This window comes from Felis catus, chromosome B2 (assembly GCF_018350175.1).
Source record: "Felis catus isolate Fca126 chromosome B2, F.catus_Fca126_mat1.0, whole genome shotgun sequence".
Taxonomy (NCBI): Eukaryota; Metazoa; Chordata; class Mammalia; order Carnivora; family Felidae; genus Felis; species Felis catus.
In genome coordinates this window covers 38,930,214-38,947,616 of record NC_058372.1, presented here as the reverse complement: position 1 = coordinate 38,947,616, position 17,403 = coordinate 38,930,214, and the positions used below count along the sequence as shown (strand labels likewise).

Sequence of the window (17,403 nt, the reverse complement as noted above, 5' to 3'; positions counted from 1 at the left end):
GTGTTGTTGTAAATATCATGATTTCCTTCTTTTCTAAGGTTGAATCATATTCCATCGTGTGTGTATACACATACATATATATGTACATATGTGTATATATGCATGTATACACATATATATGTGCATATATATATTCCATTTCCCATGCATATTCTATATATATCTACAATAGCATACACACACACAAACGGGATATATGGAATATATATTCTTAATCCGTTCATCCACTGACAGACACTTAGGTATCTACAAAGAACATGAAATTACAGATATCTGTTAGAGATGGTCATTTTATTTCCTTTGGATAAACACCTAGAAGTGGGATTGCTTGATCACATGGTTGGGTTTTTTTTCTTTTTAATTTTTTGAGGAAACTCTATGCCATTTTCCATAATGACTGTGCCAGTTTACATTCCCACCACAGTGAATAAGGACTTCCTTTTCTCCACAGGGGGGAACCCCTCTTTTAAAAAGCTTTTCTAAAAGCCCCACCCAGTGACTTTCCCTTATGGTTCATTGGACATTCCTATCTGCAAAGAAGGCTGAGAAATGTCAGTTTGGTTTTTGTTTGTTGGTTTAAATGGCATATTTCTACTCTAAATACGTTGTGATTCTCATAGAAGGGACACTGAGTATTTGGTATTAAATCTCTGTCACTTAAGCAAAGGCACAGAACAACTCAGGCACCTGTCCCAGGTCTAACTGACTCAGGTGGACGATGGCAGATGATAGGGCATCCTTGAGGTACTGGCTGTTGGCTCTCTTACTTCCCAGATGGAGTTATCCTTGAAGGGTTTGTGAGGGAGTAGAGGTGAAGGATGAGGATAGAGGCCACCTTGGTGTCACTTTAGGGTGGCCCCCCTTCACTCCTGGACTTCTGAGACATCTCCATATGAGTGCTCTGGTCCCTGTACAAGTTTCCCTGTTTCCTTCTTCTGTAAAATGTGGATGGCAATATGACTCATCAGGCCACAGGGAAGAATAACAAGAAGTTAATACAAAACTTATAGCGAGATTTTTGGCATGTGGTAGATGCTCAAATATGGTAGTGGCTTCTTATGATGATGATGTAAGTGTGAGCCACATACAAGTGCATTTTTGTGTGTGTGCACACATGCTATACAAACCCGTATGTGTGCATAGGCATGTGCACATGACTGTGGTGGAGGAGATGGCAGGAAAGATGGAATGGGAGACTCTGGCAGGCGGTGTGTATACCACGGCTTTGATTCCTTGTGCCTGTGCTCTGCTCTGTCACCACACGGGGTACAGCAGGGCAGGGTGGCACAGTGACGGGCTGGCCTCTCACAGAACTGGGTTTCCATGGGAGGCGCTTTAACATTAAAAATTCCACAGTCCGATTTTGAGGGCAATAGGCAGAAAGAAGCCGGGTTGCCAAGCAACCAGCCATTAACAGGAAATTAGTCACTCATCTCCAAATGTCCTGTCCCATTTCTATTCCACTTCTCCCCATTCTGCCAAACAGAAACACACACACACACACACACACACACACACACACACACACACACGGGCAGGCACCCGGACATACAGACACACACACACACACACACACACACACACACAGCAATATATCTACATGCCACAGGAACACCTAGAGAGAGACTGCTGATTGCCAGGCTCACCACCAGCTTGAGCAGGCAGACCTGTTCTCTCTACCTGTCTTCCCGCCCTTGCCCATCCTCTCCATCCATGTCTCAGCGCTATTTATTCAATGGGCCCTGATGTCCGTGTTTGCATATGTTCCTTTTGTCTCCTGGTCAGACCGCAAACTTCCCAAGAACAGGAACTATTTCTCCTTCATGAGGCTGGGAGCTCTCCATGAATGGTGACAGCCAGTCTCTCAAATCTATCCCTAACCTGATCTCTCAAACCCCATGCAACTCTGTCGGAGACCCTGCCCTCAAACCTAACTTTTGACTCACATTTCTTGCTTCATTACTGTGGGCTGTACCTGCTGTCAAAGGGGAGGGGCCATCTCAATACTCACTCAGGGTGGGTAAGTCATTGATAACCCTCATGGGGAAAGGAGAGGGAACAGAACAACCCTGTTCATCTCCCAGAACCAGCAAAGCAAGACCAGTGTTTGGGGGCTCAGGTCAAGGACTCCTTTTGCCTCAACCCCCTCCCAACAGAGAAGGATGAAGCAGGGGCTTTGTAGGTCACCTGATGCCTCCCTCCACTGGAGCATTCCCCTTCCTTGGACCCATCTTGCCCTGGTTGTAGTGGGTGATGCTGGGGTCCTCACAGATACAAATATATGTGGAGAGAAAGCCCAATCCACAGGATCACCATTCCCACCCTGAGCCCCATTTCTAGAAATTTGACCTTGAATCCTGAAGACCGTTCTCACACTGTCCCTCCCTCCACACATCCAGTGACACAGACAACTGATGTTTAATTAGTAATGTCAATTGGGCCAGACACTGTGCTAGACTCTGCTGTGATTCTCCCCCAGAAGGAGCACGTGGCCCAGGAAAAGTAGCATACATGTCAGTAATCAACTCCAGTTGTTAAGTTCCCAGTGGAGTCACATGAAAGGCTATGGAGACCCAAGAAGTGATTCAATTTTTAGAGGTTGAGTGGGGGATGGGGGGAGAGAGAAACCAAGGAGCAGGTGATCTTTCAGCTGGGCTTTGGTGTACGAATAGGAGTTTGCTAGAGAGAAATGTTTGGGAGAGTGTGGGAGAGAGGGCATCCCAAGAAGAGCTAATAGCCTTTCAGGATTCTGGGGAGAGTACTGAGTTTGGTAAGTTCTTTACAGATTTTGGACACTAACCCTTTATCTGATATGTCATTTGCAAATATCTTCTCCCATTCTGTCGGTTGCCTTTTAGTTTTGTTGATTGTTTCCTTTGTAGTGCAGAAGCTTTTTATCTTGCTGAGGTCTCAATAGTTCATTTTTCCTTTCATTTTTCTTGCCTTCAGAGAGTCTTGCTGTGTTTTGGAAGTTAACATTTAAAGATCAGGGGATGGTTGGGTGCCTGGGTGGCTCAGGCGGTTGAGGGTCCGACTTCGGCTCATGTCATGATCTCACGGCTCGTGAGTTCGAGCCCTGCGTTGGGCTCTGTGCTGACAGCTCAGAGCCTGGAGCCTGCTTCCAATTCTGTGTCTCCCTCTCTCTCTGCCCCTCACCCACTTGCATTCTGTCTCTGTCTCTCAAAAATAAATGAACATTAAACAAATTTAAAGATCATGGGATGGGAACAAGGAGGTTCAGTCCCCAGCTCTGACCCTGACTGGCTGTGCATCCTTGCACAATTTATGCCACCTCTCTGGGCTTTGTTTTCTCATTTGTAAAACAATGGGACTGGGGTGATCTCTGAGGTTCTCCTCAACTCTGATGACCCAACTGTGTTTTTTTAATATGAAATGTATTGTTAAATTGATTTCCATACAACACCCAGTGCTCATCCCAACAGGTGCCCTCCTCAATGCTTATCACCCACCCTCCCCTCCCTCCCACCTCCCATCAACCATGGTTTTGTATGTGTGGTATTCATGTGACAAAGAGGAAAGGAAAGTCAGGTGGGTGTGGGCAGGGGCTGCACATGTGGGTCTGCAAACTACATGGTCTTCCTTCTCACATCTTGACCCTTCCCTCCAATGCCTTCCGGGGGTCACCAGACAGCACAGACCATTCGTAGAGTTGCAGTGACCTTTGTAGAAAATCGCCCATTTCAAAAGCTTTAACTAAATTTCCAATCAATGTGGGAGGCTTTTCAGCAGGCACTGAGAGGTGTCCTGGAGTGGCAAAGTAGGCTGGCAGGTGTCCTGGACACCAACAACAGGTAGTGCTGAGGTCACTTCTGCCTGACAGTGCTCTGAGCTGGGAGAGTGGTAACGTTTTGTTTCCCCGAAGCACTAGCTTGTAAGGAGCATTCTTTTTTTTTTTTTTTTTAGTGCTTATTTATTTATTTATTTAGAGAGAGAGAGGGAGAGAGAGAGCAGGGGAGAGGCAGAGGGAGAAGGAGAGAAAGAATCCCAAGCAGGCTCTGCATTGTCAACACAGCACCTGATGCAGGGCTCGAATGAACCGTGAGATCCTAACCTGCGCCAAAAAGTCAAGAGTCAGAGGAGGTGCCCAGAAGGGAGAAGACCCCCAAGGCAGGCTGATGGCATGCTGTTGTTCAGGGTAAGCTCCTTCCCCAGGGCTACGGGAGCTCTCAGAGCTTGCACAGTGACTTCCGGGCGGGGCGGGAGGGGGGTGCCCTCCCGCTGCCAGGCAGAGGGACCCCTGGAACCCACTGACCCCATCTCAGCCTCCCATAATCATGATTTTCAATGCCCTTCAAGGCCTCAGGAAAGGGGACACTCTTGCAGTGACAGGAGCAGGGCCAGGAGAGCTTGACTGTTGCCCCTGTCCCCCAGGGTGGTCACCGCTTCCTGGCCTGAGGCTTTGAATCTTCTTCAAAGCCTTTTCTGTAATGTGAAAGAAATGTAATTTATTTGTCAAATCAAAGGCTCCTTAGCTGTGCAGAGACTGCTCAGCCCAAACATCCTTGCCTTGGGCAGAGCAGGGGCCCAATGACTTGCCACGGGTGTGCTTGTGCATATTTAATTTAATTTATATTTATGGAGCTCTGGGCTGCCTGCCTATGAGGGGCCCATGTGCTTGAACATCCCCTTCTGCGGGCACTTCTGTCTATAGGGAGGCATGCATACCTGTGTACGTGGCATACGTCCACGCACAAGTGCCCCCCAGCATCTGTGGTCACACGTCTTGTGCAGGCCTGGCTGGGTGGTTCCGGCTGCTGGGTGCCTGTGTGAAGATGCCAATGGGATGCAGGAGGAGGGCAGACAGAAAGCTTGTGCCGGGTGCCCAGACCACACGAGAATCTCTGAGAAGCTGTTGGAGGCTGGGGGGCCAGGGTGTGGAGGGTGGGAAAGGCCCAGGTCTTTTGAAATCCAACATTACCACTCGTGAGGGGATTAGGGGTCAGTGCCTCTGTCTGCCCTCCATCTGGTCAAAGGCTTCCCCACTGTAGCCCCTTATACCTTATTGTGAACCCTGTAAGCACCGGTCCAGCCTTCTTTCCCCATTGGAGCAGGGGCTGGCAGCTGGCTGGGGAGGGAGGAAGAGGGTAAGCATAGAAGGAGCTTCTTGGGCAGCTGGATGGAGGAGAGACTGAGTGAAATGGGGGCATGTGCATTACCTTTCCCAAGAGAGGGGCAGACAGTAACAGGTGGATCCCCTGGATTGCATCCCCAAGGCTGGGCACCCTCCTCCCTCCTTGGAGGCCAACAGATCTTGTTTGAAGGGTCTGGGGAGGCAACAATGATGTGGACTGAAGGGCCAGCCATAAAAGGACGGTTTCATCACCCAGATGGGAGTTACATTCTCAGTTTTTACAGGGCCCTTGAGAAGAAGAGGCAGGTTTTTCTACTTGGAGCTGGCTGGGTTTGGGAAGGTGCTGATGAACTTGAAAGGAGGCTTTGGGTGTAGTTGGGGAGGGGCCGCCCCATCTCAGCATGGAAGGGGCTGAAGGGGATTATTTTCTGCAAAAGGTAGGGTGGGGGAGGGGGTCTCAGTCTCCCCATACCCTGCTCCTCTCTCACCTTCCTGAGCTTCCTCTTCCTGGGGTTCTTTCTCTCCCTGGTTTCTCCATCCAGACTCTCCTAAGCGCAGCTGGCCAGCCTCTCCCCGGTTCCTGAGGGACCACTGCATGCCTGGCTCCTCTCTGTGATGTCACCAGAAGGTTCCCCTGCTCCCTTGCCTGGGCAGGGCAGGGAGGCACTACACACTGCCTAAGATTCCCTCCATGCCTCCCAGCTCCCCCTCTCTAGGAACCCGAAAGCTCTCAGGATTGTTAAAGAACGGTGTGGTGTGTAATTAACATTCCAGGCTGGTGGGTGTGCAGGTACCGCAGGACTCTGGGAACCAGGGTGTCTGGTGGGGGGTGGGGGGGGATCACCTTGCTCGCATGTTCCCCTTGTTTCTCCCTCCCTTCCCCCCTCCACCCCGGTGTGCGTGGATTCACACGTGTGCCCCTTTTCTGCATCTGTCTGTTCTCCTCCCTGTTCCCTCCCTCCTTCCCAGGTCCTGCTCTCCTGGACTCCCGCTGCCTCTCAGGCTTTCATTGTTAGTGTTTTTTCCACTTCCTGCTTCTCGCCCTAGTGTCTGCCTGCCTCTTTCTCTCCAAGTGTTCTGATCTTGCTTTCGGTTCCTCTCCCTGTCTCCCTTCAGGTCTCCCTCTGTCAACCTGTCTCCATCTCTCCCCATACCCCACCCCTCCCTTTCTGACTGTAAATGTTCAAATACATGAAAAAGGCCAAACCCCATGTGCCTGGCAGTAGAAAGTACCTTTGCAACCCCAGGAGCGTGGCAGAGACTGTGTGGTACAAAGGGTTCCCAATTACTGCCTCTCAGTGCTGGGTTGACTGCTCTAAAAAAAGAGGAATTACGGGTAAAGAGGCCGTGGCGAGGCCGTGGGGCTGGAGGTTAGGCCGGCAGAAGTGAGTGTGAAGGGAAGTGAGCATTTTCTCAGTCCCAGGATGCTCTGGGGGTCATTTTCACGCCTTTCCTCACCTGACTCCAGATCCAGAGCACAAGCCTTCTCTTCATCTGGGTCCCCCTGAAGGTTGGTGCTCACACCCACCGGGAACCCCACATGCAGGTAGACCATCAGACTCCCTCCTCACCCCCTGTGAGGTATGGTAGCCCCAGTGTTCCCGGGCTCCAACTCTGTCACAGGCTCCAAATTCCCTTATCTCTGTGACCATCTGTCTCCCAGGAGCTACCCTAACCCATACTTCACTCATTTCTATTCCTTCTGACTTTTTTGTCTAATGGGGGCAGAGGAGGTGGGGAGGGGCTTTCCAAAAAGAAAACTTGACCTTTTCGCGTTTAGGAGGACCACCTCTGAGAGGCATAGGAGAAGCTGGTATGGATTCTAGAATGAAAGATCCATCCGGCTCTCCCTTGTGTCCTTGGGCAAGTTATTTCGTCTCTTGGAACCTCGGTTTCTTCATGTGTGAAGTGTGGGTTTCACTGCATCCCCCTTACAAAATAATAATAATAGTATCTGAGAGGTAACACCCACCATGAGGGGCCATTTATTAGGAACCAGTGTGGTTGGTGGTCTGCCAGGCCATAAACACAGTGGCCATTCAGAGCCACAAGTAATGTCACTTGGACAATAGTTTTGTTGTTCCATACTCGAGTTTGCCCAGGAGGTCCAAGTGGATTTCAGCAGGTGTTGGTGACCTGTTTACATCCATTTCTTTTTTTTTTTTAGTTTATTTATTTATTTTGACAGAGATAGAGTGGGGGGTGTGCAGAAAGACACAGAGAGAGAGAATCCCAAGCAGGCTCTGTGCTATCAGCACAGAGCCCCATGTGGGACTCAAACTCACGAACCTTGAGATCATGACATGAGCCAAAATCAAGAATCAGACGCCTAATTGACTGAACCCTCCCAGGCGTCCCTACATCCATTTCTGAATGAAAGGCAGTCTTTGGGCAGCATGCATCGCAGGTGCTGTCGGTACCCACCTGCTTCAGCCCTTAACCTTCCCTTGCACTGGCCCAAATGCCAGGCGATGGCACCTGTGACTTGGCATGAGGCCCTCTCTGCAGTCTGCTGGGGCAGGACAGAGGTACTGGGAATTGCAGCCCCTGGGAACAGCCCTCCATGGCTGTAGGAAGCTGGTGGATACATACCTCAGCTCCCTCACCCCAGGAAGGAAACCTCTGAGGCTCGGTGCCAGTGTCACCTGAGGTCCCCTGCAGGACTGAAGTCCAACTTCCACTATGTTAACCCACTTGATGGCACATCCCATGTTGGTTCCTCACCTTCTCTGTCCCTCCTCTGTCCCTCTGTCCCTTTATCTCCCAATTAGCTACTTGTGCCATATCTTTGCTTCTACAAGAAACCAAGATGGATGGTATTGTGGTAAGATTTTGAAACCAAGATGGATGGTATTGTGCTAAGATTTTGAAACCAAGATGGATGGTATTGTGCTAAGATTTTGGGTCTCAGGGTCAGGAACCCTGGGCTCTCTTTCTACCGTTGATGCCACTTAATTGAGGGTTCTTGCCTCTCAACCAATTTTGATCTTAGTGTTCTGATCTAAGAAATGGGGCTACTAAGGGGGTCATGGGTGGCTTGTTGGTTAAGCGTCCAACTTTGGCTTAGGTCACTGATCTCACAGTTTATGGGTTCGAGCCCTGCGTCCGGCTCTGTGCTGATGGCTCAGAGCCTGGAGCCTGTTTCAGATTCTGTGTCTCCCTGTCTCTCTCTGCCTCTCCCCTGCTCATGCTCTGTCTGTCTGTCTCTCAAAAATAAATACACATTAAAAATTTTTTTAAAAAAAGAGTTGATGTAAAGGGGGAAAAAATAAAAGTAAACCATAAAGCAACGTAAGGATTTCCCGTTGTCATTTAGTAGTTCATCTCTCTGTTCAGCCTCAGCATCAAAAGTCTGTTTGGAAGTGGAGGACTCTGGGCGGCTGTCCCTGGCACAGTTTGCTGATCGTGTCGGCTGGACCCTTTTCATGCCGTATATACCTTCTGCACTCTGATTCCACATGCTCTTCACCTGCTTCCCTGACTTTGAAGTATTTAAAGCAGCTTTGGAATTCCTTACCAGGAGACTTCTCACGTTCTTTTCTTGGACATTCGACTTCAAGTTTGCCTCTGGCCTTTACCCGTGAGAAATAATTAATGATAAAATGTAAACACATGAATAGATGATCTATGTGTCACCCGTGCCTTCTCCTGGGCTCGGCCTCTTTTTCTCTGCTAGTTAGCCATACTGAGGTTTTTTTTTTTTTTTTTTTTTTTTTATTCCTTTCCAGAAACTAGTCTTTTTGATCCTCAGCGCACATTTTTTCCTGGCTTTCAATGAGGATTTTCTTTATTTTTTTTTCAATAGTCTATGGTTTTCTTATGCTTTAAAAAAAAATTTTTTTTTTAACTTTCTTTTAACCGTTCCTTTCAATGTTTCCCCTTTAACACATGCTCTCATTTTCCGGATTTTTTTCTACACGAAACGAGCAGTGGCATAATGGGTATTTTTGGCTCTCCTACCCGGGGGGGTTGAACTTCAAGGTGCTGGGGTCTGAAGGAGGCAGAGCGTCACCCACAGATACTTTCTGCCTGGTCCCTGCCCTTCCGTCCAAAAGAGCCCTGCCCTCTCCCGACATTGAATCCAACAAGCCCAGTGCATGCACGTGATGGGCGCCTCTAATCTCTGTCACCACTGGGGACTTGCTTGGTGATGCCACTTTATCACTAGCACCAGCTGCCTGAACTAGCCTCCCCTTGCCCTTAATTAATTACACCCTGCACCACAGGAAGCCATCTCCCTCCCAATGACAGCCTTCAAGCCCTGTCAGATGAAGAAGCAAAACCCTTTAATCTTCCCCAACTGCTCGTCTCTTTCTGTATCGTTTATCCCCCTTCCTGCCGACCCTGGCTCCTCAGCAGGTCTGCTTGTGCTTCTGGTCCAAAGCCGTCTCATGGGGCTTGCACTCTGCAGTGGAGTCGAGTCCCAGGAAGCAGGTCATAGGGCCCATTGGGTAGGCCAGAGAGCAGAGGCGGGGTGTTTTGGTTAAGAGGTCCCGGAAACCAATGATCAAGACTGGTCGGGAGGCCTGGGGGGCGGGGGGACATGAGGCAAGGTGCATGTCTGGGTGGGGGGGGGGTGGTTGCCGGAGCTCAGAAACAGGCTTTCAGTGTAGTGTGATGACCTGTGGAGAATATCCCCAGGTTCTACTATTGTGGTACAGACACATGAGAGGCTCTGCAAACAGCGGCACAGATAGCAATGGGTTCCATAAACCGTGACACTAACAGGGACACCAACAGTGATACGGCTCAGCTCAGAGTCATCGGCTCTGCCTTCATGGTACCCAGGGTGCAGACACTATAACCTTAACTGTGACGGACTCTACAAATGGCCTCAGGCAGCGAGGGGCACTGCTCACAATACCTATGATAGTGACAGATTCTGGACATCCTCAAAGACTCTGGCATCAACACTCATGGGCTCAACAAACAGGAACCAGGAGGAATGGGCCCTGTGTACACCATGCCACCAACAGAGACAGTGACAGGGACTGCAGACATTGACTCAAACAGTGCTAGCCTCTCCCAACAACACTGAGCCCTGCAAACAAAACCAACTCCACAAATGACAAACAGTGCCACGCTCTGCAAATGGTGGCACCAGCAGTGACAAGCTTTGCAAACAGCTCCAAGCTCTGTAAATAATGATGCACAGTGCCAAGCTCTGCAAACAGCCAGTGTAGCTGCGACCAGGGTATGGACAGCAAGCTGGGGGTCACGGCTGGCTATTTCAGACACAGGTTCTGAGGGCGCCCATCCCTCATGACCTTCTCTAAGGTTCCCTATCTGCCCTCACTGTCTCAGCAGGTTCAAGGCTCCTTCAGTTTGTTTGTTTGTTTATCAAAGTTTGTTTATTTTGAGAGAGACAGAGACGGCACAAGTGGAGGAGGGGCAGAGGGAGAGAGAGAGAGGGTGGGGGGCGAGAATGGGAGTCCCAAACTCCCAAAGAGCCTTCTGCTGTTAGCACAGAGCCCCAACACGGGGCTCGAACCCACAAAGCTGGGAGATCACGATCTGAGCTGAAACCAGGAGTGGGGCGCTTAACCGACTGAGGCACCCGGGTGCCCTGAGTCTCCTTTAGCTTAAAACTCCTTCACAGGAGCTGGCTCTCACTTCCTCTCTGGTGGGTTTCCTTCCAGAGCTAAGCCTCTCCCAGGAAGCACTGGGCCCAGAGCTCTCTGGAACCTTAGTCTCAGCGGTGACCTCCTGACAGGAAATTAGCGCCCTCCACTTGACCCCTGCTTCTCTCCCCTCCTGGGTTTTTGTAGCTGAGCTGCCCACTGCTCCTTGGACTGTCCTTGTTTATGACGCCCGGCTTGGGGATCTGTGTCATCTGCCTGGAAGCAGGACAGGGAAGGGAACGATGACCCACAGAGTACAGTGAGCATATTCACTGTAACCTGTGAGGAGTGGGACACAGAAGCGCATAGAGGGCACCTCACTTGCCAGGGTCAAAGCCCCTGCACTGTAGCCCAGCGCTGGAATTCGTGTCTGTTCAGCTCTAAAGCTGCTGAGTCACTATTATAGGCCACATAGCAAAGCAGGTAGGTGTGCAGACTCCAGGCAAAACCTGCTTGGATCCTGGCTGTGTGACCCGTGCGAAATTATTTAACCTGTCTGTTCTTCAGTTTCCTCATCTGGAAAATGGGAATAATAATCATCCTCACCTCAGATGTTTTAGTGGGAGAGAATTACATGAGTTAATACATCCAACGTGTCCAGGAGAGTTTTTCCAGAAGCACATCACCCTTCTGCCCTGATCTGCTCCTGTCTCCTCGATCTCCCCCTGGTCCCCTGACTTAAGTCCACACTGCATCATTGCTCTTGGTCAAATGTGCCAGCACACCTCCCTCTCTTTGGGGCCCTGAGACACACTGTCCCCTATGTCTGGAGTGGGCCTTCCCAGGGTCCACCTGGCTCAGCCCCTCAGGTCTCTGCTTAAACATCAACCTTTCCCTGATCACCCCAGTTAAAATAAGAAAATAAGACCTTTCACAACTCCCATATCCTGCCTTATTCTTCTGTGACACTCATCATTGCTCACTCCCCACCATATGTAAGATCCAGGGGGCCTGGGGCTCAGGGGTGGGCTGCAAATTTAAATAGGGTGGTAGGGTGCCTGGGTGGCTCAGGCTGTTGAGCGTCTGACTTCAGCTCAGATCATGATCTCACGGTTCATGAATTTGAGCCACACGTTGGGCTGGCTGCTGTCAGCACAGAGCCCACTTTGGATCCTCTGTTCCCCCTGCTCTCTCCGCCCCTCCCCTGCTCATGCTCTCTCTCTCAAAATTGAATAAACATTTAATAAATAAATAAATGAATTAAATAAATAAATAAATAAATAAATAAATAAATCAGACAGTGCATGGAGACCTCACCGAGCCAGGGTGTGTGGGAGGTAAGGGGATAGTGCTGTGGCTTCCAGAACCAGTTGAGCAGGCTGTCACGTCAGTCCTGTGAAAGGGGGAAGGTGAGGTGTCTTTTCCCCAAGAGAGCCTTTGGGTGTGAGTGGGACACCCAGTACCAGTGGCAAGTGAGATGACCTATGCCCTGCCTCGCCACTAACGACTTGCTCCTTCCCCAGACCCCCCTGCAGGTGAACAGGCATGGGGGCTGAAAGATGGAAGACCAGAAGCGTCCAGGAGAAAGCCACAGCCCGATTGCTGTGAGCACCAATAGAGTGTGGTCAGACTGTCACTTTTCCACTTGCCTGTCTTCCTGCGACCCAATCCTCCCTGCCAGAGAGGGCTTGGGCTGGCCCAGAAGAGAGAGAGTAACAAAAGCAGGAACGGGTGGAAGGGAGGTGGAACCGGCTTGCGTGGTACCCCCTGCTCTGAGGCTAGAAACTGGCTGCCTCCCTTCTGGCAAGCTTCCTCCAGCACAGGGGACTGCAGGCTCCTCCCCGAAATCCCCGTGCTTCAGGTGTGCAAAAACCAGTCTCAGAGAATGGAGACGTCTGGGCAATAGAGAGCAAGGATGCTGCTGCTCCTCTGGGTGCTGTAAACAGCACATCTGGCATTGAAAGAGTGGGCTCTCCTCCAAGCCTGGAGTTGAGATCCTGGGGATCTTGGGTCTGCAGTGGGTCACCTGTGTGTCAAACACGTTAGTTTTTTAGGCATCTTGACTGCTGTGTAGAAATCACAGCGTGATCTACCACCCAACTCCATTATTGTGCAGGCTTCAGGGTCCCTCGAGTCCAGATTGGTGGGGGGATTGCCCCATCCCATTTGCAGGTCCAGCCCCTTCCTGTCTTCTGTCGCTCGTCCCTAGCCTGCAAACCCTGGGCAGCCCCTCTAGGCAGGAGAGCTGCTGTGTCCACCTGCTTGGAATTTCCAGAGGTTGTTGGAAGGAATCAAAGCCTTCCCGCAGAATCTAATAGGGACAGATTTCAGACTCTGAACGAGTATTTTAAGCAAATGAATAAGCAAAGACCAAGACATAGGAACAAGTAAGAAGAAGCAAGAGATGAACATCAAAGCTTCAGTCGGACCACGTAGGGATCAGAAGAATGAGGGGCTAAGCAGACAAGAACTGCAGGGAGAAACCCACTGGGTCTCTGCTGGTTAAGGGCATTATGACATCATCCATGAGGAGGCTGATTCATTCATTCACTCACTCACCCATTCATTGGACAAATAGCTACTGAGGACCCCCTCTATGCTGGGAATGGGCAGCAGGGTTTGTGGGACAAGAAAAACAGATGTGAGGCTCATGGTTCAGTGGGACTGATTTCAGAAGACCCCACGTTTCCATCTGAGTCCGTGTGCTTTCCAGATACCCGCTCCAAAGTGCACACTGTCAGGGTTGCTGTTAGGGAATGGGCATCAGTTCAGCACGTGGGGCAGTGTGCAAGTGGCCAGTGCTGCTTACACACCCTGCATGCTGTTCCCTTTACAGAGCCTTTGATCAGCTTCACTAAGTCTTGAGTTAGAGAGCCTTGAGGTCCTGCTATACACGTATACGTGAAGTGGGCAGACGGGCCTGACTACTGGGCTGTTATGGCCGAGTCTGTGATACCGCAAATGATGAAGTCAGGGAGAGATCTTCAACCCAACCTTGCCCCTCAACACCAACATTCACACACACAGACACACAGTCACCCACAGAGACACACATTCACACACACGGACGCACACATTCATCCACAGAGATACAGACTTTCACCCACATGGACACATACATTCACACACAGAAACACACACATTCACACATACAGACACACATTCATCCACACGGACACACATTCACACACAGAAACACACATTCACACAGAGACATACACATTCATACACACGGACACACATTCACCCACATGGAGACACATACACACGCAAAAACACATGCATTCACACACATGGACACACACTTACCCACATGGACATACTTGTTCACACACACAGACACACACATTCCACCCACGCGGACACACGCATTCACCCACGGGGACACACACATTCACGTAGACACACACAGACGCATGCACTGACACACACATTCCCACACAGAGACACATGCATTCCCACACACACATGCTCTCTTTCTATCTCTCGTTCTTGTTCTCACTCTCTCTCCTGTGGACCGCTATCTTAAACAGGCTCCTTTCTGGACAGCAGGCTTAGGGACAATATGGTTAGGAGATGGGGGCTCCTGTGCCTCCTGGTGCCAAACAGCTCTGCATCCTTGGCTAATGTTTCTTTTTATAAAATTTTTTTAATGTTCATATTTTTGAGAGACAGAGAGACATAGAGACTGAGCACAAAGTGGGGAGGGGCAGAGAGAGAGAGGGGACACAGAATCCAAAGCAGGCTCCAGGCTCTGAGCTGTCAGCACAGAGCCCAACGTGGGGCCCAAACCCACGAACGGGGAGATCATGACCTGAGCTGAAGTTGGTCGTTCAACCGACTGAGCCACCCAGGTGCCCCTTGGCTAATATTTCCGGCGCTCAGCTACCTGTTCTGATAAATGAGGGTGACACATCCACTTACTTTGCAGTGTTCTTGCAAGATTTCAAAGAGATAAACGAGGCCATGCCTGTGCACTGGACACTTGTCTTTCTTTGGGGCCAGCGCCTCACTCTCCCCGTGTGTCTTAGGGCCTCAGTAGGTGGCAGAGCTCATCTTCTGCAGCTTTGCCGGTCGGATGCACCAGCCCAGACCCTGGAGCTTTATCTCGGGCTGCTGCAATGGCTTGAAGAGATGGTGGTGACCAAGCTGCTGCTTTGGTGGCCAGTGGCCAGTTGGCACCCGTGGTGTAGGCTCCAAGTGTGGGGCCAGCCCAGCAGCAGTGGTGTCCAAATTTGGATCACTTTGGCAGCCCACTTTTGGTGTTATTCTTGAATGTGTAGCCCCAAACCTGGTTTCTAGGCCCTTTAGAGATTCTGTGAGGAACCAAAGATGCTTTTAATGAATTCTTTTCCTGTTTAAATCAGCCAGAGTTGCTTTCCGTTGCTTGCATCTCAGAGCCCAGCCTGATAGTGTGTGAAGTGTTTGGCTATGTGCCTGGAACACACATAGCAGGTGCTCAATAAATGTCAACCATTGGAGATGACAGGCACACCATTGGAGGGGGGCAGGTGCTGAGGGAGGGGCGGTGAAGGCCACTGCAGTCCTCAGGGCAGAGCGCCCAGTCTCCCACTCCATCTCTCCACCAATGGGGCACCCGGCTGCCTGTCTCTCCTCCTTGATTCCCTGCCACTTGCCCGCTTCCAGCCCAGACGGTGTTGGTTTATTTGTGCAGCCCCGATGCCAAGGAGCGAGGGAGGAGTGTGCCGCGGGAGAGGTGGGGATGAGCTCTGTTAAGTGGCTCTAAGTGGGAGCCAGTTTCCTGCGGGACCCCAGTCACCAGTCTATTCCCTTTACCCACCAGGGAAACAAGCCTATCTATGTCTGTGGCTTGACTTCACCATCCTGATCTCTACACAGACAAATCCCAGATCACCAGGCTTCAGAAAGGAATGTGGGTGCATGAGGAGGCCCGAGAAGACAGAGGACTCAGGAGAAGACCGTTTCCCACAGCCTGTGGAATCAGGGCCCTCTTCCTTGCTCCTCGTCCCCCTGGGTGCCCGGGCCCTTTCTCCAACCCAGCGCTCCCGTCTGTGGGAGATACACAGTGCTTTTACCAGGAGGGCCACATATGGCCGTGCCATTCTGGGGTGGCACAGAGGCACCAGCTGAGGTACAAGTGAGGCTTGCCTGGATCTGGGCTGGTCCGGCTGGAGGGAGGAACACCTTTTCTTTCCTCACCAGCCCATGGCCAAGCCCAGAGGTGCCACCCTTTTCTGGTCACACAAAAGCCCTGTAAATGGGCTAGCGGGGCTTTGAGAATTTTACTAGCTTGACCAAGGCCGGGAAGAACACTCTCACTGTCTGTGTCTCAGAAGTGTTCCTTAACAAACTTTGGGGAGAGAATCATGGACTCGTTTTCCTATCTCTCAAGCCTGGGCATATATTTAGCTCCTGTTCTCTCTCTCACAGATCGTTCTATGGCTATTAGCCAGTTGGTGATTCCATTTGATCAGCCACAGGAAATTCCGTGCCCCTCTGGTCCTGTCTCTGCTTGGCCACACAAGGGGAGGGGTCTGCATCCCTGTCCTGAGAGCTTCGGCTCTTCAGGTCCCTTGCTACCATGCTCTGCAGCATTGTGGATGTGAAGGCAGGGCTTGGCAGGGGCGCTGGAGCACCTTCTCCCAAGTGGGGCCTGGGCAGACCCAGGGCCCATGGGACCCGATGGTAGATCCTGGCTGTGTTCCCACTGACACAAGCCTTTCCCTGAGGGGTCAGAGCCATGCAGGTGGGAAGAAAAGAGACTGTTCCTTCTTTCAACACAGTAGCTGTTCTTTCTCTCCACAGGACAAAAGCTCTTTGTGAATTACATCTTCAGAAGGTGACTCCACATGGTTGACACCTCTCTCTCTCTCTCTCTCTCTCTCTCTCTCTCTCTCTCTCTCGCCTCCTGTCCTCCTCCTGGGGTGACCTCCTCCTTCAAGCCCTGAGGCCATTTCCTCACCTCTCCCTGGTGAACTGTCTCCCTTCTCCCAGAAGGAAGAGGCTCCTGCATCCCCAGCCTCAGCCCCCTCCCCTGTGTCTGACTAACTCAGCCCTACCCTTCTCTCCCCTGACCAGGCCAGGTTCAGGTTCAGTGTCTGGTTCAGTGAGAGAAGGCAGTATGTCTTTCACAAGCTGTAAATTCCCACATCCTTTTTGATTTTTCTCACAACGTACTGATGAACTGAGTTTCTGTTGTTGTTGCTGTTTTCAAGTTTATTTATTTTTGAGAGAGAGACAGTGTGGACATACAAGGGGCAGAGAGGGAGAGAGAGAATCCTAAGCAGGCTCAGTGCTGACAGCACAGAGCTTGACACGGGGCTCAAACCCATGAACTGTGAGATCATGACCTAAGCTGAAACCAAGAGTCAGAAGCTTAATTAATTGAGCCACCCAGGCGCCCCTGAGTTTCTGTTTTATAGAGATTGCTTGCATCCCTGTGGTGCCCTTTGATATGTTCCTTTGTCCTCTGTAATTCCTGCCAGGTGAAACCTACATCCACAGGCTTGAGGCAGGTCTCCCTCTTTCTCTCTCTCCCTCCTTCCCTCCCTCCTGCTTTCCTCCCTCCTGTCTTCTTCTTTCTCTCCTTTCTCTCTCTCTCTCTCTTCCTTCCTTCCTTCCAAATCTACATCATAAGTAATATGTATTAATCCATCAGAAGGCACAAAATTCTAATTGTCTTTGTTTTTGTGATATTAGTGGCCTAATGAGCAAAACCTGGATCCATTAATTCATAGTATTGCAAAGTGGTGCAATTTTAATTTTATT

The 17,403-nt window shown here is 50.5% G+C and overlaps 2 long non-coding RNA genes across 3 annotated transcripts; one reads left to right on the top strand and one right to left on the bottom strand.

Annotated features, from left to right (window-relative positions):
- Nucleotides 1–3,510: 3,510 nt before the first annotated feature.
- Nucleotides 3,511–5,732, bottom strand: LOC102900136. 2 transcript variants are annotated; one of them, XR_002157790.3, is made up of 6 exons: nucleotides 5,581–5,732; nucleotides 5,178–5,380; nucleotides 5,020–5,086; nucleotides 4,687–4,880; nucleotides 4,274–4,443; nucleotides 4,014–4,072 (listed from the first exon to the last, which is right to left on the bottom strand). It is a non-coding gene; the product is annotated as an uncharacterized LOC102900136 (long non-coding RNA). The 2 variants fall into 2 exon arrangements; XR_006597751.1 differs by having other exon boundaries at nucleotides 3,511–4,443.
- Nucleotides 5,733–5,744: 12 nt separating this feature from the next.
- Nucleotides 5,745–8,716, top strand: LOC123385361. Its single transcript, XR_006597752.1, has 2 exons — nucleotides 5,745–5,882; nucleotides 8,429–8,716. It is a non-coding gene; the product is annotated as an uncharacterized LOC123385361 (long non-coding RNA).
- Nucleotides 8,717–17,403: the final 8,687 nt, after the last annotated feature.